The sequence below is a fragment of the Podarcis raffonei genome, chromosome 4, assembly GCF_027172205.1.
Source record: "Podarcis raffonei isolate rPodRaf1 chromosome 4, rPodRaf1.pri, whole genome shotgun sequence".
Classification (NCBI taxonomy): Eukaryota; Metazoa; Chordata; class Lepidosauria; order Squamata; family Lacertidae; genus Podarcis; species Podarcis raffonei.
In genome coordinates, this window is record NC_070605.1 from 33,584,242 (window position 1) to 33,606,780 (window position 22,539).

Below are 22,539 nucleotides of genomic sequence, written 5' to 3' on the forward strand. Positions count from 1 at the left end.
TCTGAAAAAGGCTCCCAGAGCAGCTTACAAATATCAGAATAAAGACAATTCCTGCCCTTAGTTTACAATCTAAATGACATGATGTAAAAAGAGGAAAGGGGGGGAGCAATCACAGGCACAGGGACCAGGAGTTCTGTTAATCCAGTTTACCAACATGAAAAAACATATTCAGAATTAAACACAGTATCTCATTTGAGATGTCACACTAAACAATACCTTGTGCTTCTACAGTTTAGAACTGAGATTGTGGTTTGAGTATCCAAACATATAGACAAACCACAGTTTAGATCTGGTAATCTACTTTTATTTGTCATCTGTTTAGCACTCTGCCCTGAGCAGCCTGAAGACCGAACAGTAATTCTAACTATGATGGATCAGTTTAGACGTCACGCCAAACCATAATTAACACAAACCATAGTTTCCAACTATAATTTACTGGCTTTTTTAAAAAAAGAAAAGGCTTGTCATTAAAACATCACACCAAACCATAGTCAAAACCCACCTGGTGTGTTTGGCATGACATCTGAAGATGAGATGAGGCTTAGTTTCAGCATACAACCTTGGTTTAATACACGGGTGTCAAACACAAGGGCCGCGGGCCGAATCCGGCCCGCCAGACCTCGTCATGTGGCCCGTGTAGCCGCCGCTGGCCGCCAGCCTTCACCTTTTATTCTCGCTTTTTTTTTTACACAAGAAAGCCGCCTCTTCAGCGCATGCGCGGCAGCCTACAAGCCAGAGAACGTCTGCCCTCTAGCGGCGCCGGCCGTTCTACACAGGAAACCTCCATTTTACATGCATTCAGGAAACCTCCAGGAAACCGTCAGTTCCAACAACCGGCCCTTTGAGGGTGACCAAACTGCTGATGCGGCCCCCGATGAATTTGAGTTTGACACCCCTGGTTTAATATATTGATATTGAAATTTCAGTAGGTGAGACTGGGAACATTGTATGCAGTATTAAGCATTTGGTATCAGTAAGGACTTCGCCTACAAGCTTTTATTTTAAACCACTGCATTTCACCTTGTAAATAGCACTATGTGAGAAAGTCAAATAGATGACTTTTTCTTCCTTGAATAAGTTTTCTTTCTTTCTTTCTTTCTTTATACGGTTCTTGCTGCTCTGTATTCTAGGATGGGCGGAAGGTAGATCAGGACCTACTGGTAGGTCTGTGAGTGATTGCAAATGATTTCTAAAAAACAGAACACCCCCACCCCAGCCCAGCAAACAAACATAAAAATTAAACTCCTGAAACAAATAAAACTTGGGAACCTGGGCGGGGCGGGGGGGATGTATGAAAAGACTGTGATGAACTGTGAGTAATGGTGATGAAAATAAATGCCTGGGCTGAGATGTCCCAAGAGATGCCTTAATTGTAAGTGTTTGCCCCTCTTTTTAAACCACTGTATTGCACTTGGATCCATCTGGTAGATCTTGGAGTTCTAAGAAAAAGTGAAGTAGAACCTGCAAGATTGAAGAATGCTGATGCATGCTGTTAACATCCTTATTAAACACACACATCATATATGTTGAATATATTGGGGTGTGCAGGGGATGGAAGTTGTTGGGAAACTTTCCTTCTATTGACTTCCTTCAATTAACTTACCTTAGGATCCAAACCATTGCCACATTATATTATATGCTCCAGTAAATGTGTGCATGTCCAGCCCTCAAGCTGTCCCATGACTATGTCATTCCATTGCCACACTTCAAACGCTGTGGAGCTCCTGTTTTTCAGTCTGCCACATTCAGTGACTTTCCTCATTGCATTCACAAAGCGGGGGAAAGAAATATGGCAGCAGCAGCAGGAAGGAAAAGGTGGGAGGAAGTTTATGTGTTCCTGGAGATTATTTAAAACCTCAACATGGATCTTCATGATCTCTCTCTCCATTGTATCTCTTCTTCCCCCAAACAGCTATAGAGGCAAGATATAAGCAAGCATGGCTGCAAGCCATACACTTCTTGGATTTTTGTTAACCTCGAACCTTGCTTCCCACTGTTACATCTGACTAGAAATGGCACATCTACCGATATTTGCTGACATGCCTCTGTTTAATGCATGCCAAAAATACACTATGTTTACTTACAGATACCCTGAAACACAAGAAACTAGCTCAGTACCTAGCTCAGTGTCATCTATTCTGGCTAGCAGCAGATCTCCAGTGCTTCAGATAGTGTGCCCACTGCTGAGCTACAGTCCTTCCCTGTTTCCGTATTTTGTGTGGGCATGAAACAAGAGATAAATAGTAGTGCCTCGTTCCTACTTTTTATAATGTAAAAGGTAAGTTAATGGTTTGGTTGTACTGCCTTTCAGTAAAGCGAGTGTACAATAGTTGGTTAAGGATTAAAAATTGCCTTTGCCTAGTGACTGAGCAATGACTTGCTCTGGGGCTTTTCTCTTCTTTTCCTTCCCACATCTTCCCACATGTACCTCTAATTATCTGCTTATTTTCATAGAAAATTAACATTTCTTTTGCTTTTTCAGATTCTTAGACATAAAATTATGTGGTTTGTAAAGCTTTCAACTTAATTCAGTTAGCTACCATTTATTAGTTAAAAGATTTTATACCTAGCTTTGGGAATTTAACTCCCTGTGTATTTTGGAAGGTGTAGTATTATTATTTCAGAACAATGATACTACTGTCCAATTAGTATATAATCAAGGCCATAGTATGTGGTCTACAGTTACACAGCATATGCCCTGATATCTTCTAAGCCAAAAGCTTTCTATAACCATTTCAAGGAACTGGCCCTGGTGTGGTTTTCTTTAATAAATCACAATCATGTCTCAATTATGGTTTGGTGTGTTTGTCTTTTATTAAGAGTAATGGCAACATGGGTAATACTGAATCACCATCATCACCATCACCTCCTCTCTGAATGTTTCAGTTATTAGACAGCTATACACATTTCCATGTGTCCTGCAAATGCAATAGGCACATTTCTAACAGTCCAGGTGGGTTGTAAAAGTTGTCATTGTGAGTTAGCAAAATACCAAGTGGAATGGTTTAGCACAGAAATAAAAAGCTGGCCTGAAAAATGAATCTTTGCCTATATTAATGGCAGATGTATGTGTATTTGGCAAGCCAGAAAGCCAGAAAACAAGCTATGAAGATTGCACCTAGATGGGAGGTAGAAGGGATCCAATATATGTGAAAAAGTTGTTGGGGGGAGGGGGGGCTCTCATAAAAGCCATATGTGAATTTTATTTTACATATTTGTTGAAGCCAAATCAGATTGTCTGTTTCATCTACTTGACTATATTTTTTCTTGTGATAGGTTAGATGCTGCTAAGGGGTTTTCTTTAGTGGATATTGTCTGATGTGCCATAGTCATTCTCAAAGTAATTCTGTGCAATTACAGGTCAAACATACGTATTCAGAAGTAGGTCCCACTGAATTCAGTGGGGTGTACTCTAGGTAAATGGTCATAGGATTTATAGTGACAGTTCTGAAAAGACAACTAAGTGCTTCTTGCATCTAACTATATTGCATATAAGTATATTCCATATAGTTAGAACAGACCTCACAAACAGGAACAAGGATTTCTGTAGGAGACTGAAGAGAGTGAGCTTTTGTCTTTTGGAGTAAGGCTGCTTTCTTGCTTGCTTTTCTGAGCTGTTTAAAAGTTTGATAGATTGATAGCAGGCCTCAGGGAGTGACTGAGTGCTTTGCTAAGAGGCTTGATTGCTTGTCCTGATTATTTTTCTTTCATTGCAGGCCTGAGGATGTGTGTGGCTGATTGCTCTGTCTGTCGGAACATAGGATCGGAGGGGGAGGAGTTACAGCGGAGAGGAAGCCAGGCTGAGGGAGGAGTTAGCAACCAGCAGCAGTCAAACTTAGCTCAGTGCAGATCCTGGGAACTCGCCACCAGACATCACAAACAGGGGTGTTTGCGAGGGAGTGTGGGGGAGGTCCTGAGTTCTGTCTGTTGGTGTGCATAGGGTCAGAGACATGGAGGGTGAGGGAGCTGCTGCAGCGACCTGTAACACCTGTGCCATGTTTGCCAGAGAACAAGCAACAGTACCCTTGTAGCAAGTGCAAGCTGGAAGAGAAGGTGCAGCAACTTAGCCCACCTAGCCACACCTCAGGCAACAGGACAACATGCAGAGTTACTTGATAGAGTTGAGTTGACTAAGATTGAGCACAAAGATAGATGGGGTGTCCCCAAGGTGGAGAAAGATTGCCCATTGCAAGAGTCTAACCCCTGAAGGAATGTGACGCACAGAAGTAGGACAGTCACAAAGCATTAGCTTGGACTACTGCAATGCGCTCTACGTGGGGCTACCTTTGAAGGTGACCTGGAAACTGCAATTAATCCAGAATGTGGCAGCTAGACTGGTGACTGGGAGTGGCCGCTGAGACCACATAACACCTGTCCTGAGAGATCTGCATTGGCTCCCAGTACGTTTCCAAGCACAATTCAAAGTGTTGGTGCTGACCTTTAAAGCCCTAAACGGCCTCGGTCCTTTATACCTGAAGGAGCGTCTCCACCCCCATCGCTCAGCCTGGACACTGAGATCCAGCGCCGAGGGCCTTCTGGCGGTTCCCTCATTGCGAGAAGTGAGGTTACAGAGAACCAGACAGAGGGCCTTCTCGGTAGTGGCGCCCACCCTGTGGAACACCCTCCCTTCAGATGTGAAGGAAATAAGCAGCTACCCTATCTTTAAAAGACATCTGAAGGCAGCCCTGTTCGGGGAAGTTTTTAATATTTAATTCTGTACTGTTTTTAACATTTGATTGGGAGCCGCCCAGAGTGGCTGGGGAAACTCAGCCAGATGGGTGGGGTATAAATAATAAATTATTATTATTTTTATTAGAGTTGCAAAATCACTTCCATGCTGTCATCTTGGACACTGATTCTGGGCTTATTAGCAGTACATGTGAAAAGGATCTAGGAGTCTTGGTGGACCACAAGCTTAACGTGAGTCAACAGGGTGATGCAGCAGCAAAAATAGTGAATGCTATTCTAGGCTGCATCAGCAGAAGTATAGTGTCCAGATCAAGGGGCGTAATAGTACCACTCTATTCTGCCTTGGACCACACTTGGAATTACTGTGTCCGATTCTGGGCACCACAATCTAAGAAGAATGTTGTCAAGCTGGAACATGTGCAGAGGAGGGCAACCAAGCTGGTCAAGGGTCTGGAAACTAAGCCTTATGAGAAGCACTTGAAGGAGCCGGGTATGTTTAGCCAGGAAAAGAGGAAACTAAGAGGAGATATGATAGCCATTTTAAGGGCTGTCACACGGAAGAGAGAGAATGCCTGTTTTCTCCAGCTCTGGAGGATTGGACTCAAACCAATGGCTTCAAGCTGCAAGAAAGGAGATTCTAACTAAACATTTGGAAAAACTTTCTGACAGTAAGAGCTGTTCAGCAGTGGAACAGATTCCCACAGGAGGCGGTGGACTCTCCTTCCTTGGAGGTTTTTAAGTAGAGGTTGGCTGGTCATTTGTCATGGATACTCTCGCAGAGATTCCTGCATTGCAGGGGTTTGGACTATATGACCCTTGGGGTGCCTTCCAACTCTTGATTCAATGATTCATATACTAGAAAGTATATTCCAGGGTTGTTCTTTTGGAGAGGTTTCTCCATCCCATGCAGCCATATAAAGGACAGAGCTGATTCTTTTTGCTCCCTGCAATGCATTTTCTTTTTCCTCATGCTCCAAACAGAGTTCAGAATTTCTTATTCTTAAAATAATAATTTTATTGTTTGTTTTGCAATTTTTGGATTGTAAGGCTGCAGGCGAAGTCTTGTTTATTTTTATCTTTGTATGGAGTTTATCCAATTAGACATGTAATAAATAATGGCAATGGATATTGTTATTGTTGTTTACTTCTGCTGTTTTATATTTATATTTAATTCTCTCCTGTTAATGTTTATCCCAACATGAAATATTTTCAAATAATCTTTTATAAATTAACTATGAGATAAAATTGCAGTAGTCTCGAATGATTTCCCAGGGTTTCAAGAAAAAAAAATGTAAAAGTAAATTGGTTGTAACCAGAGATACAGCTGAGTCACAAGTTGTTTATATCAATACTTTTGGCTCAAACTTGTTATCTAGTTACTGTGGCCTGGAAGTAATTTCTTGTTTGAATCCCCAACTAGGTTTTTTTTTTGCTTCCAAGAAATAATATTTTGAGGTTCAGCTGAGAATACCTTTGAAGTACAGTAACTATAGAAGTGAAAGTGTTACTATTTCATTCACTCAGTGGTAATGATGCTAAAGCGTGTGTGAGAGACTGAGCCTCGGAAGCTGTGTAACGGGTGGAACTGTACGTATCGATATTCAGTCCTTAGTTTAAAAAGCCTCATTAAGTCAGCGTTACCTTTCAATTCATTTCTGAAATCTTTCATTTTAGATGAGAAGCCCATATGCAGAATCTAAGAGGCTTACTCTCTTACAAAGAAATAAGGCTGCTAAGCTGCTAAAAATCTCAGTAGCTTAATATAAATGTTCAAATAAAAAATTAGTAATTTTAACTGTATAACCTTGAAGTATAATGAAAATAATAATGAAAGGCTAAGATGAATCCTAGCGGAAATGCACTTGGGTCCTTTTGGAAAGTAGGATAGGGGCAAATCCCTTGTGCACAAAGCGAAGAGTTTGGGGATGGGAACCAGTGGAGTATTTTGGGATAAGCCCAAAGATTAATTGATGTATGAAGAATTCTGGTCATAAAATGTATCTTGTACATTTTATTCATAGTTTCTAGAGACTTGATGTTGATTAATTAATCTTTTCGGTGAGAGTGCTAACTTGGCTGTATAGCTTTTCCAGGTCCATACTGTATCTGATTTGTATGTTGTGCGGAAGCAGCGTAACAGACTGATTTTGTTTCCTGTGCACAATGTCTTTCTACCTTTCCGTGTCTTGTCTTAAGGGGTGAGATGTGTACATGGGAAGTGGTGTGTTCTCCCAGTGCAAGGCCAGAGCGCATCTTTCCCCCCCGATACTGTGTCCCTACCTCCATCTCTTGAGCAAGACCCACTTCTCTGGAATGCATGAAGGAGTTATTCATTGCATTGGAAAGAAAAAAGTATGCTAGAAGTGTGGTTCTTTTACTAGGAACATTTCCCATTTTTGAAAAGTTTTCATTTTATTTATTTATTTATTTATTTATTTATTTATTTATTTATTTGTGTGTAGGAAATTCACAAAGACAAAGCTATAGCTGTTTATAATTCAGAGTGTGGGAGGCAGGCAAACGGGAAAAGACAGAACATCTGCTCCCGTTCCTGCTGGAATGTCCCATCCCACTACAAGGCATCTACCAGAAGCTGCCCTGTGAGAAGGAATCCAGGAGAGAAAGGCAAGCAAAAGCAAGCCAGGTGGCTGCTGCCACTGTTGCTGGGTTTTACTCACTCGCTGAATCACCTTGTCGTGGTGAGTGGCCATGCACGTTCCTATGACCCTTGTGAGTGAAGCCATTGGGAGTCTTGTACTCCTGACAGGGTGCCCCAAGGCAGTAAGGTCGAAGGGGAGTCACTTACGGACTCATTGTTAAGACCGTGTTCATGGAAGACAATCTTACTCAGCGGCTGGCCAAATTCTTGCAAGGATCTAAGCAAACCGTCTCGTAACAATATCTGAGGTGACCCTTCCTGAATCCCAAAATGGTTTTCGGCCTTCTAGGGGGACAGTGGACATGATTTTCACTGCTCGACAGCTTCAAGAAAAATGCAGAGAGCAAAACCAACCCCAGCATATGGTGTTTATTGACCTGACTAAGACTTTTGACACTGTAAATCGTAATGCCCTGTGGACTGTCCTTCTGAAAATTGGCTGCCCAGATAAATTTGTAAACATCATTCTGCTCCTCCATGATAATATGACAGCAACAATCACAGATAACAATGGCTCTCAAAGTGAACCATTCACAATGGTTGTGTTATTGCCCCAACTCTATTCATTATTTTCATTGCCATGATCCTACACTTTGTCGAAGGGAAACTCCCCACCGGAGTAGAAATCATATATCAAACAGATGGAAAGCTCTTCAGTCTGAGCAGGCTGAAAGCAAAGAGTAAGGTTACTCTGTAACTACCGTCATAGAGCTTCAGTATGCTGATGATAATGTAGTGTGTGCACGCTCAGAGGATGACCTCCAAACCATCCTAAATATCTTTGCAGAAGCTTACAAAAAGCTTGGCCTATCACTCAACATCCAAAAAACCAAAGTGCTGCACCAACAATTACAAAATAACCCTTCTGCAGTGCCACAAATCCAACTCAATAGTGTAATGTTGGAAAATGTCGATCACTTCTCCTGCCTAAGCAGTTATCTTTCCACAAGAGCTAACATTGATGCTGAAAACCAGCATCACCTGAGCTCTGCGAGTGCGGCTTTCTCCCGATTGAAGTGCAGAGTGTTTGAGGACCGGGACATTCGCAGGGGAGCCAAAATGTTTGTTTACAAAGCTATTGTACAAAGCTACCAACCTTACTATATGCTTGTGAAACATGGACCACTTATAAACACCATCTCCAACTCCTCGAAAGATTCCATCTACTGTGTCTCCAAAAAATTTTACACATCACTTGGGAAGACAGGCGAACAAATATCAGTTTACTGGAAGAAGCAAAGATCACAAGTGTTGAATAAATGATTCTTCAACATCAACTTCATTGGACTGGTCATGTTGTGCGGATGCCTGATGATCGTCTTCCAAAGCAACTACTCTATTCCGAACTTAAAAATGGAAAGCGTAATGCTGGTGGTCAACAAAAGAGGTTTAAAGACTGTCTCAAGGCAAATCTAAAAAAAATGTAGTATAAACACTGACAACTGGGAAACACTGTCCTGCGAGTGCTTCAGTTGGAGAACAGCCTTTACCAAAGGTGTCATGGGCTTTGAAGACACTTGAACTCAGGATGCAAGGGAGAAACGTGTTAGGAGGAAGGCACGCTTGGCAAATCCACACCGTGATCAACTCCCGCCCGGAAACTAATGTCCCACTGTGGAAGGGCGTGTGGATCCAGAATTGGCCTCCACGGTCACTTACGGACTCATTGTTAAAACCGTGTTTATAGAAGAAAATCTTACACGGCTACGAGTGATCACAAAAGAAGTAGCAGCTGGGCTATAGTTATATAGTAAAGGGTTGCTTATGGCATCCCTTTATCTGCATAATGATATTATACATTAAGCATCTTCAAAGTAGTACTAAAATTTCTTTGTAGACTGTTGTCTGCTTCATATCCACTATGCGTTTTATAGGGCAACACTACAATACTGACTATTGATGTAAAAATTGGGGTTTGGCTTTTGCTGCCAAACTCCCGTGGGACTCTGAGTCTTCTAAGTCCATGATCAGTCAGAGAAGAATGGATGGAGGCAGGATCCAGTGGAAAGCAAGGTAGATATTTATTTTTCTGTTGCAACAGAGTTCCCTCCCCTCTTTGCAAGGAGGGACCCAAAACAAAATTGTGCAGGAACCTTTAAAGACTTTTGACATTGCCCAACCCCTTAGCCAAAGACTACCCTTAAAGCATCATACATACATCATAGGAGAAATTCTGTCTGCCATGATACCTGATAACGATCCCTGATTGCATTACCTGGGCAGCCTAGCCATTCTTTTGTGATGATAAATACTTTAGTTTCTGAATCCAAGTCACAGGCTCACCCTATCCATACAAAATACATCTTTAATACAGGATTTGAAGGATTTGTAAGTGAAAAAAAAGACAATGGGAAAGCTTTTCCCATTTGCTTCCCTTACTGCAAAAGAACATTTGAGGTCTTTGGGAGAGTCAAAATGGCTTCAGGATTGCTCTGTTGTACTATTTCAGACACGTGGTTTATATACTTATATATGTGTGCATTTATGAATATTTATTCTATTTTTGAGACCTTTGGATTCTTATAACACTATGCTAACCAAAAAGTGACTTGATCCCAAACCAGAGAACTTACATTGGATAGTAACTGTAAATTTGGAGGCTTAGCAGCAGAGCAGCAAATGCCTGTCTGTTGCTTTGTGGAAACCTCTCTTTTGAAATGCTGTCACTTTAAGAGAAACGTTTTTAGCATATTGCTTTTCTAAAGTACTCTAGTATAAACACTGTACTGGAACATTTCATTAGCATTTGGAGAACAATAAAGAAACAGAGTTTAATAGGCTAATATGTTTTAGTGGCCTTAGTAGAACCCTACTTAACACAGTGGGATTTTCTACGGCACACAGAGGTAGGAAACTGTTCTGTATACATTTACTGTGTGGAACTTCCTCCTTCTGGGCAGCATGTGGTTTAGAGCAAAGAGAAATAACTTTCCTCCTGCAGCTCACCAATGAAAGAAGCATTTTTAAATACAGTGTTTTGAGAGTGAGATCTAAATTTGTCCCTGTGAGGGTCAGGGGCCAAACAACACGGCAGTACTTCGTAAAGAACTGTTTTTCAAAGATAGAGGTAATACGAGATAGTTTGAAATTTTGCAATTGATTTGACATGAAAAACCATTGTGATGCCCATTGAGGCAGGCTGTCAATATTTAAAGATATAAAAACCCAAGTCCAGAGGCTGTATACCTGTGAATACTGGGATCTGTGGATCTGTATATCTGTGAATACTGGGATCATCACCTCTTGGGATTTGCCTTACCAGGCATCAGGTTAACCACTTTTAAAACAGACTGCTGAACTAAATGAACTACTTGGTTTGATCTACAAGTGTGCTTCATAAAGATCAAGAAGATTTAAGACATAGTGAGAAAAAATTGGGAGGGGGCACACCATAGAAGTCATTAGATATAATATGACTTCTGTACTAGCTTGCTGCAATGCAACCATGTTCTGGAGATGTACTTAAAGCAAGATTCACATGGAAGTACTTGGATTAACCGGGACGCAGGTGGCGCTGTGGGTTAAACCACAGAGCCTAGGACTTGTTCGAATCCCCGCAACGGGGTGAGCTCCCGTTGCTCGGTCCCTGCTCCTGTCAACCTAGCAGTTCGAAAGCACCTCAGAGTGCAAGTAGATAAATAGGTACTGCTCCGGTGGGAAGGTAAACGGCATTTCCGTGTGCTGCTCTGGTTCGCCAGTAGCGGCTTAGTCATGCTTAGACCCAGAAGCTGTACACTGGCTCCCTTGGCCAATAAAGCAAGATGAGCGCTGCAACCCCAGAGTCGGCCACGACTGGACCTAATGGTCAGGGGTCCCTTTACCTTTACCTTTTACTTGGATTAACTGTGATCTTTATGAGAAATTTTAAAAAAATGGAGTGATGGTAGGATTGGAGGTGTTTACTTAAGACAGTAGCCATGAAGTACGACTACCAAATTTTGAATGCAGTATCATACAAAACATTCTTTCCTTTCTGTGATTAATTTTTCTATTTGTTAAAAGATCTGCATTTCAATTTAAGCATGAACAATTGTAAATGATTCTGCATATTGCAGAATCAAAACATGAGATTTGGTAGCTGCTCAGAAGTTGACTGAATAAAATTTAAGAGATCACATTTCAGTGCGGAATTGAGAGACATTAACTTTGAATTTGGGTGTTGCTATTCTGTGCAGAAGAGTAAGTTTAACTCATAGTTTCGGATTATAGCGGCAATATTCTGGGCAACTCTGACAGTTTCCAGAAGAGAACTATTAAGTGGCTCTAATGGGCCGCTTCATCTGAGTTTGCTTGGGTCTCAACCGCACCTCAAGATAGAACCCCTCTCTACAAGTTCCTTAAGATCTCCCAAAGTTATTTTCTTCTGTTTTGTTTAGGTATTTAGCTGTGGTTATTTTGAAGATTTATTCTTTGGGCCAATTCTATCTATCTATCATCTATCTATATATCTATCTATCATCTATCATCATCTATCTATCTATCTCTGGAACTTACCATGAACAACTTCCTCATACTCTAAGAATGGCAATGGTGCCCACCTGGAAGGTGCCAGAACTGAGTTTGTGCAAGTTCACACCCACACACAAACACACACCCACACACACACTAATTCTAAGAGCACATCCCCATTAACAAATGTAAAATGTGAATTAGATGATGATGGATATGTCTTCAGCAATTCCCACTACAGTGTTGCCCGGAGGAGGTAAGGAATGCACCATGATATGAAAAAAATTCCAGGATTGTCTGGTTTCCGGAATAAGGTTGTCAATGCAGACATGTGCGTAAAGAAGATAAAGGCTAGTCATATGAATGGGAAATGTATTATGTGAATTATTTATTCATCCTAATTATTTCTGAGATAGCAACTGCCTCCTTTTTTAATCTGAGCATATCATCAATTAAGCCTGCATCATCACTTTCTCAGACCTGTTTTCAGTTTAGGTATACTTTTTTTAAGTTAATAAAATTAAGAGTTATCTTGGGCAGAGCACTAAATTAATGTACTGCAATGACATGACATAGGAATGGGTGGGCTCTGGCAACATTCAGAATTAAGGTTCCACCCCTGATTCTCCCCGTTGTGCATCATTCACTGCACAGTTGGTTACTGATTACTACTGTTGAATCAAATATTTCCAAAGCATTATGCCTGTCAGGGGCAAATTTATGTTAGGAGGTGATCTTTTGGGGAAATTTCAGGAGTTGGACACTTTGCTACAACTATACTAAGGTTGACTCCAGGGATGGATGGCAAATTTGGCATTTGCAAGGACTCCAAAACCAACAGAGTCCTCTGGCCTAACAAGTGGTAACACTTTGTTATCCAAAGAGTATCCAAAATGTCTGATGCAACCTAAGAGCATTCTCATTTTGCATATTCTGCCTCTTCTAGGTCAGGGGTCCCCACTAAGGATGCTGTGCTCAAGGGGGACTCAAATCGTAGTGCTAGCACTGTTTGTGCAAAAGGTGTTGCAACAGCTGTGAATGCTATTAGTATATTAAATAGTTTTAGTTGTTTGTTTTTTAATTAATTTTGTCGAGAGGAAGGGCACAACATTTATTTATTGTATTTATATCCCACTGTCCTGCTAAGCAGCTCAGAGAGAGTTCATGTGGTCAACCATTTTAGCAGTGATAGTGGTTAGATAGCATTATCATCAGCGGTTGCTTGTCTTATTTGTCAAATCATAGAGCTGGAAAAGTGGACAAAGTCATGCAGTCTCAGTTTTCTTTTCAATTGCCTTGCAAACTTTCTTCAAAGAAGTAAGTGTCTTCCAAGCAGAACGTTATCACATACCCCCTTGTTAACCAATGCTAGTTTGTATTACTTTCTTGTATGGTAGTCCCTGTAGCAGCATTCTCCAATATGTTGCCCTTCATACGTTTTGAACTATAGGCCCAGACAGCATGGTTTATGGTAAGGGATTATGGGACTTACAGTCAAATGCATCAGGAAGGCATGAAGTTGAGGAAAGTTGCTGTATGGTTTACCCAGCCTTGTCCAACATGTGTCCTTCCATATGTTTTGGAATTAGAGCCATACTGGTTGGGGCTACTGTAGGTTGTGCTTCAAAACATCTGGAGATCACTAGGTTGGGAAAGGCTGTTTCCCTCTATATAAAAAAAATGAAGCATGTTTTGTCTCCACGTGCTCATCACTTTGAAACATGCAAGTATGTTGAATGGAAGACCAAGACCACCAAGTGAATAATTCAGTGAAAATGAATTTCCGTGCATGCTTACCTTGAATTCCTGACAGTTTTCTTTAATATTAAGGAAGTTTTTTGTTAGGATATTGGCGGAGGTGAGGGAGGAGCCCCTTTACTCATTGCTGGCAAATGGTAGATTTTGCTCAAGAACATAAGAAATGTTTTCATGGATCAAACCAAAGCTCCATGTAGTCCAGTTTTCTGCCTCCAGCAATAGCTCAGGTTGCTTATTACAGTATTGAATTTCACAGCTCTCCGCCCTGCTTTTTGAGTTTTCATGAAATATAATTTCTTCTTTGCATTGTTTTAGTTTTGCCTTTCATCGCCTTGGTTTTTCTTTCATGATTTGTAAAAATGTTCAGTTTGACGAACATTGTACCAGTTTTCAAGAGTGACAATGCATTTCTTCACCTGTTATGTCAATAATTATTAATTATCATTCCCAATTACATATTTCCTTGGTTTTCCAGTAACACTATTAATTTTCATCCTGTCATGACAATTTCGATCTAAATAATTTTATTATTATCTTTATGCACTTCCTTTGTTGGGACTGTGTGAAAGCCTCTGCTGGAATCCAAACAATTTATGTCCGGCACATTTCCTTTATCCACCCAGTTTCTCACTAATGCACAACACCGATCACACTGAAATATTTATTTGTGTTGTAGCAGAACAAATGTAAAGGTGCTGCTATGATTTTATGGTGGAACCCTGTTTATCAACTGGTATTATTATTTTATGCATTCGTGGTAATTTGAGGCACAGGAGACAATACCATTCAGTATGAGAAACGGGATTGTAAAGATCACGGCATTATGAGAAACAAATCCTAATGCTTTCTATGTTGTGACAACGTGAAGATTATAAGGAAAACTCATGAAATGTATTGAAGCTCTCAGAATTTCCGTTTCATTTCTGCCATACAAAGAATTTATATCTTTAGCAAAAGAATTATTTGGGCAAGGCCTCTCAAAAGCTGCATGCTGTCAACTGTTCCTGTTCTTTGGGAACATAAACAGGATCTAGGGACAGCTTGTGCAAGAAAACAGTTGGAATAGGGAATATTATAGCTTCTCTGCAGCCAACTTGATTATCGTCATCACCCTGTGTACGAGGAAACTGTCAAAGAGGCATTGTGAAGAATCATAGAATCGTAGAATTGTAGGATTGCTCGATTCTACCTCATCAACAGCTGTAAGAGTGGCTTAGAATATTTCACAGCCCAAGTCCAGTTCCTTTTATGCAGCCATTAAACTTAAGGTTTCTTGTTACTGTGCTGCATCGCAATGGACTTCCTGAACAGCTCCTTATTACAATCTTAATATCTTGAAAATCTGATATTGATTTAACTGTTGGACACACTTGTGAAAGCAACCATTAAATATACATTATAGTAGTCTTTTATAACCTGGCACCCTCCAGGTGTTTTCCCCCACACCTCCCATCAGTAATGGCTGGTGTAGGAAGAGGTGTGGTTCAAAGTATCTGGTGAGTGGCAGGTTGCTAAAGGGTGCATTATAGCCTCTGTTAATGTCTTCTTGCATTCAGTTCTGAAACTTTAACCGTTACTACACCCTTTTGCATGTTTACTGCTTAAATAATATTTTTTTAAAAAATACCTCAGTGATGAGAATTTATCTGGGGTAAAAAAGCAAACAAAAAATACTTCATAACATTAAATGAGTAATGTCTGACAGTGGGAACTGGGATGGTCAATGGAGCAGTGTGTTGCAGAAGATGGCAGTCTACAAATTAGTACTTAACTGAGCCCAATGCATTTAGCTCTATTTAGCAGTTCTATGTGTCTCACTGCATGTGGGTGTTTTCATCTTTGTTACAGTCATGTGTAAATATCCTACTGAATTATGGGAGAAATTTTAAGAAGTATTAGCTAATGCATGTGATTGAGCTTCATTGAAATTACAAATACAAGAATAGAGCTTTTTATTTATTTAAAAACTCCGTGCCCCACCCTTCAACATTATTCTCTAAGAGTGGCTGGCAATCACCAGAATAATTAAAACAATAAAGCAACATGTCATGAAAACAGCAGAGGTACACTCACTCATCACAAAGAATACTAAAGCTAAATTTCAGTGTGGTTTTTTTAATCAATCTTAGCATTTTTTGATATCCAGAACAAGTTTACTTTTTCACTTTTTTGTCCTTCAAAATTACAGCTCTGGCTTATTGTGTAATTGCATCTTCAGAGTCAAATATTTGGAAAAGTTTGCAAGTAATAGTCTACAAGAGGCTTTGCTAGCCTGGAACCTCCAAAATCTTGCTGGACTCCACATCATTCCTGATGATTGACCATGCTAGCTGGGGTTGATGAGAGCTGGAATCTAACAAAATCTGAAGGATGTGAAGGCTGGTCTACAGCTTTTGGGGGGAGGTTTCTGACCTTGACAAGTAATCCATGAGGTCTTTCTCTGAACATAAATTGTGTTGATATTTGGTCTTCTGGTAGTTAATTATAAAGTGGAGACAAACCACGAGTCTGGGTTTGGACATAATTTTACTCGAACCATGGTGTAGCTCTGGATAGCTCAGCATCAGCAAGGCTGTGGGAGCAGCAGAGCAGCCCTAAATTTGCTGTGAGTACCCACATACAGTGGTACCTCGGGTTACATACGCTTCAGGTTACAGACTCCGCTAACCCAGAAATAGTGCTTCAGGTTAAGAACTTTGCTTCAGGATGAGAACAGAAATTGTGCTCTGGCGGCGCGGCAGCAGCAGGAGGCCACATTAGCTAAAGTGGTGCTTCAGGTTAAGAACAGTTTCAGATTAAGAACAGACCTCCGGAACAAATTAAGTACTTAATCCGAGGTACCACTGTAATTGTTTGTTTACGCTTAGCCATGGATTGGCTTAGCACTGCATGCAAATTGAGAGTGTGTGACCAAACAATTGATAAATACTATTAGAAAGAAACAAATAAAGAGCATGTTTTTATAATGAAAATGGCATAGAATTGTTTAAATAAGACTTGCATTTTACATTACAGTGGTATGATTTTGCCCATCATGTAATGCCTCCATGGCATTGGGGGGAAATGGCTTCTCTTAGTTTCATTGGTTCCTAATTATTCAAAACTGTGTGCAAATGATAGCAAGTTCTTTTTGTTAGGGAATAACTTGGTGAGTACAATATTAATAACTTTAATTTGTAATTCATGAATCACTTTATATAGCACTGACCCAAAAGTCGACTGGTTTGGCATTTACTAATGATATATTTTGAATGCTTTTTTTAAAAAAATGATGCATCTGATGATTTGCATACATTTTTCACAGATACTTTTTCGGTTAAATTTCTTATTATATATGTCTTATAGGGAGCTTTAAGAGCTGATCATGAAATTAACACTATACTCCTGAGCTGCTTTTTAAAAAAAAAAATTAAACATGAAAACACAACAAACAATCCCTATATAATCCCCAAGCTTCTTTACTAGTGCCTGTTACATCCTAAGTCAGCAACATAAAAGATAATGTTTTTCCCCCTTTTCCTTTTTCTTTTTCCAGTTGCGACTGCATTGCCAATAATTATTAAACCAAATGCAGGATTGGCATAACAGACTTTCAGTGTGCAAAGTTAGTATACAAAAACCAATTTCACTTCATTCGTATGCCCAGCTGCACCAGTTTACATTTCTCTGAAGTCAATACGCACATGACTGCATGCAAGATTTCAGCCTTAAATGCTGTAATTTTTAGATTCATGTGACTCTGGGTTTGTGGCGACATGTGGTTGACTGTATGAGGGCTGTCTTTGTGTGTTTAAGGAAGCTGTAAATGTACATTACCCAGCACATACAGACATTTTAGTGCTCCACTAGTAACTTTCTTTCTTTTTCTGTAGACCAGAAAATGAATGTACCCATTGGAAACTCTGGACATAAATGTGTAATCTCATAACCACTTCACCATGGAACATTATCAAGCCACCCTGTGTACCCCCACAAGGTTGTGGTTGTATTGGCTCCCTATAATGTCTGGTGGTGATGCTTATGTAGGAAGCATCTTTGTTTATAAATATTTGTAGATGTCTTCTGCCATGTTTTGTTGTTGTTGAATTACAGATAGTAAGAATCTAGTTAACATATTGTAACATTTTGGGGTTTATTTCTTATTTTATATTCTTTCCCTTCTATGTTTTGCTTGGTGTTTTTTTATGTATTTTTGTTACAGACATATAAAAACCATGGAATCCTACTATTCCTATATTTATATTTATTTTTCTTTTTGTTTATAGCATAATAATCGCTGACACTTTTAACACCACCATTCCAGTTGTGCACATTTGAAACTATGTTATCCATTCCTGTGGTTAGAAAACCCAAACCTTAAAAAGTTGCTGCTTCTTCTCCCATTCTCTTGAAGAACTATTCTGTAATTTTGCATAAAAAGTGAGATTTACAACCAGTTGTTTTGAACAAAAATAGTAGACTATTCAACATATTTTTCATTTCTATGCAACAGTTTGAAATTTTAAGATTCTATAGAGCAACCTTTTAAAAAATTGGATTGTGGGTGTAATCCACATCAACAATGAAGTCAGTAGCAAATCTATAAAGCTTGAACATTTTGTTTGTGTTGCCTGACACTATTTAAAAGTGCAAACTCTCTTTTATTATAGTTTCGTCCTAAAATGTCCCTAGTTTTGTTTTTTATTGCTCATTCCTCCCACAATCATGGGTATGTAATTTCATCTGTCTTTTTTTAATTGTTATGCCTGATTCTTTTAATAAGTTAGATTGTTGATATAAAGGTGCAGGAGAATTTTTTTCTCCCCCTTTTGCCACGCTATTTGGAATCCTTTAATGTAGAGCTGTATTTTTCTGTTCTGAATTGCCTTCTTTATTTCCTTTCTTCATTACAAACTACTCTGGAAAGAGCTTTTCTAACTAAAAGAAGAAGAAGAAAAAGAAGCTATGCTTGACTGATAATGCATTGCTTTGGATGGTGAAACATTATGAAAGTTTAATTTTTAATTAAATCTGAAATAGCAATTATAACTGAAAGAGATTTTAACCTGTTTCTTTTCAGAGTGCCTGAAGTTACATTTTAGATGCTGAAATCATTGCACCTTAAAAACAAAAAAGATTGAGCTGCACTGCATTCTTGTAAGTAAAAGCTTTTTTGGTACCTTTTGTCATTCATTCTTTGACACAAAACTGTTAGCATAGTAACTAGACTTGGGGGGCAGCGGTCAGGCTGTCCTTGAATAGGATTTAGGAATATTTTGTATATAAAACACACATTTTTGGAAATCCAAATGCTGCTGGGTTTTTAGTGTGCTTTATGTCAGACCCTAAATTGTTAATCTATTGTGCTGGCTGTTTCAAATTTCATTAGGAATGGTGTAGAGCTTTTTCTCCGTTGACGTATATTTTCTGTCATCCTGTCACCAACAATTCTTGCACTTTGGTACAAGGAAGGATAATATAAAGTATCAGAATGGCATCAGAAACAGTATTCTTTCCCCTTTGTGATGTCAAAATAATTTTTTGTCCTGTGCTGTAATGAAAATAAAAAAGAAGAAAGAACTTCTTGTGATACCACAACAGAATTCAGATGCCTCAAAGACAACTGAAGTTGTATAATTCCTTGTGTGTGCATTGAGGGTACTTATGTGCATCGGTTCCCATCTGATCTATTGTGGCATAAAACAGTCAAAATGGTATTTCTTCCCCCCTTTAATAATAAAAGAAGCTATTTATAAAAACCCTATTATTCTATAAATGAGGAATAGGCAGACTTCTGGCTTGCAGAATCTTCTTTGTTTTTTTACTATAACTCCAAGGTCTGCCAGCTGGAGCCTGGTGCAAAATAGTGGCTCGGGGTGGAATAATCTTAGAATTAATGAACAGGTTGCCCCTGACCACATTCTCAGCTCAGGGATGTTATCAGGACCAGAACTAAGTGCATAATGCTTTAACACAATTTGTTGATCTCTGGTTTATTGATACTGGATAGCTTTATTACATTTATTAATCCTGTATGCTTACTTCGTTCTTCACTTGTATCAGTGGTTTATCTGTACACAACTTAGGGAAATAATAATTATAATAATAATAAATAATTATAATAATAATAAATAATTATAACAATAATTCCTGATTTCCTGCCCCATTTCTCGAAGGAGATCTTTTTGTTGTTGCTTTTGTTAGTTTGGACTGGGGAATTGGAAATCCTTTCAAATTTTCAGCAGATCATCCATGAGATCATCTGCACATCATCCACAGTAGATTCCACTCTACCTTTTGTCCTCCCCGGCTAATAATACATGATCATTTACTAGTTTTAACAGCACATTGAAGAACTATCACAGTGCCTCTCTTAATTGTTTTTCACATGATCATGCAGTAATCTACCTTTCTATTGTAAATATACCAGTAGTGTATATCTACATGCACTGTTTTCTATTCATCCCTGATATCAATGTAGCCTGTGCCTTGCCCTCTTTCCCATTACCCTCTAACCTCTTCTCTCGAACTCATATGCTTGACTTTCCTTTTCCTTCCTTCTGGCAGCCCTATTGTTATCTTTGTCAATTCCAGTATCTACTCCTGACTGTGGTCCATCATCTCATCTCCAATTGCTGATAATTTTCTAACCCATGGATGGGTTGGCTCCACTGTATACAGCAGTGGTGGGGAATCTTCAGCCCATGGGCCTAATTAGGTATGACAAGGATCATAATTTGACCTGCAAGGTCATTTCCCCCAAGCCACACACATCTGCCCCACACCTGGTAAAAATGCATCTGCAAAGAAACAGTTGGGAACCTTAAAGCAGACTCCTAATTGTTCCTTGGCAAATAGGGCTTGCATTTGGTGCCTTTTGCGTTTGGCACCACATGTAAGCCCTGCTGGGATTGTTTCCATTTGGGAGCTTGTAACCTGCCAAAAAGTGAGATTTGCAAGCACCACTAGCCAGCTGTTCTTTGCCTGCAAGGGTTGATTTCAGACCATGTAGACAGAGGCAGCTGGGTTTGCAGGCATCACCAGTCATCTGTTTGGTGGCACTTGCAAACCCCTGTGCAAAACCCCACGTTGTTCGAAATCAACTGAAAATCACTTGTTTGCTTCGCCAGATTACATCCTTGGCTGATCCCAGATACTTGCCTTTTCTGTACCTTCACCAGTTTGTAGGTGCACAGTACTACTGGTCTCATACATTGGTATGAACCTGCTTAGCAATATAGGGAGCTGTCTCATACCAGCAAGTAATATCGCCCATCCACCAAGTTTGGTATTTTCTACAATGACTCATAGTGGTTCTCCAGTAGTTTTCCCCATACCTACCTGGAGATGCAGGCATTGAACCTGAGTGTTATGGTGGTACCTTGTGTTATGGATGGGATTCATTCCCGAGGCCCGTCCGTAACGTGAAAAGCCCTCAACTCGAAGCGCCATGTCTGCGCAGGCGGGCAGCGTGATTTAGCACTTCTGTGCATGCACAAGTGGCGAAACACAGAAGTAACCCATTCCGGTACTTCCAGGTTGCCGCAGGACACAAGACGAAAACACACAACCTGAAGCGGACGTAACATGAGATATGACTGTACACGCAAAACATATGCTGTACTGGTCAGCTGTTGTCTTTCTCCATGTTATAAAGTTGCAAAGTAGAAATTGGCCCTTGTTTTTGACTGGTATGATCAAACTGACAATTACAGGCAAGTGAGTTGGTCAAATAATAGAATCCATCTTCCAAATTTAAGTTTAAGTATAAACAAAATTGTAGTTTAAAGTAAAAGCTTGTGAAACACTGCAAACCAGCTTGTGTTTCTCATTAAAGATCAAAATGTACAGCTGGATAATGAAACCCAGAAAGTTCTAAGTTCTTCCCAAGTTGCTTTTTTATTGTGCACTGCAAACTGTTATGCTTCAACAGCTATGAGTTTCCTCCTTTAAACATTAATGAATTTGCTTTGGAAGTCAAGGATACCACATACTTACAGGTGCATAACGACCCATCCTATATAGAATACAAGCCAAGTATTGGGCTAACCCATGTCATTTTCTGTCCAGACTTCTCAACAACTATACTAGAACAAAAACAAACATAAAATAGACCCAAATCTGTCCATTTTTGGCACATAACCCATTTGTGTGCATGCTTGTACATGCTTGTCAAAGGTAGAAACATATTTTACACTGCAGTGTACTGTCCAGATAGTGAAGCATATGCAAAATTTCTAGTACATTGTTTTTCACTCCCTGCAATCCACCTAAGCTCTTGGAAGAGAGTAGAATATAAATTTATTTAAACAAACATAAAGCTTCTCGCTTTTAAATCCTGCAAAGAAGAGAGAAATGGAGGTGCTGTTGACAATTGCAGTTACACATAGATTGACAGCCTTGAGCCAATTCTCCCAAAATGTAATATTGTCTTTATTAGACAATGAAATAAAATAAAATCTAGTCCTCAAAGCGAGATGTTTTTGGAGGGGTTTACTCACTTGGCTGTATCTTATAGAATGTAGAAGCTGGGGGGGGTATAGATGAGGGCGCAGAGGTTAATGCTGGCTGAAGATGGCATGTTTTGATCTAATTAATACAGTGATTGACAGTTTAGTGACAAAAATGTGGATGTACTGCCATTATTAGAGATCAGAACAGCTGACTGGACAGGGTGTGACAGCAAGGGTCTGACACCACCAGGGTAGGCGGGAGTGGTATTGTCTCAGTGGCTTAAATGAAGGGGTGGATAAATCATTATAAAATAATCATTGGAAAATATAGTTAAAACATCAGAAGAAATGAATAATATTCAAAATGGCCTTGATAGAATGGAAGACTGGGCCAGGACTAACAAAATTTAGTTCAGCAGAGTCAAAAACAAAATTATGCATGAGATAGCAAATGCACAAGATAGAATGTGTGTTAGTAGTATGATAACAGCTACAAAAAGGCTAATATGATTTTGGCTACATTGAATCATCCTACTTCAAAATCAAAGGCAG

At 39.6% G+C, this 22,539-nt stretch overlaps 1 protein-coding gene across 6 annotated transcripts in view; it reads left to right on the forward strand.

Annotated features, from left to right (window-relative positions):
* Positions 1 to 22,539, forward strand: part of ZBTB20 (zinc finger and BTB domain containing 20) — a 484,288-nt gene that overhangs the window by 153,737 nt on the left and 308,012 nt on the right. For all 6 annotated transcript variants that reach the window (XM_053386091.1, XM_053386092.1, XM_053386087.1 and 3 more), the window contains one exon: positions 18,615 to 18,691. The gene's annotated coding sequence lies outside the window, so the exon portion shown is untranslated. The remainder of the gene's footprint in view (positions 1 to 18,614; positions 18,692 to 22,539) is intronic.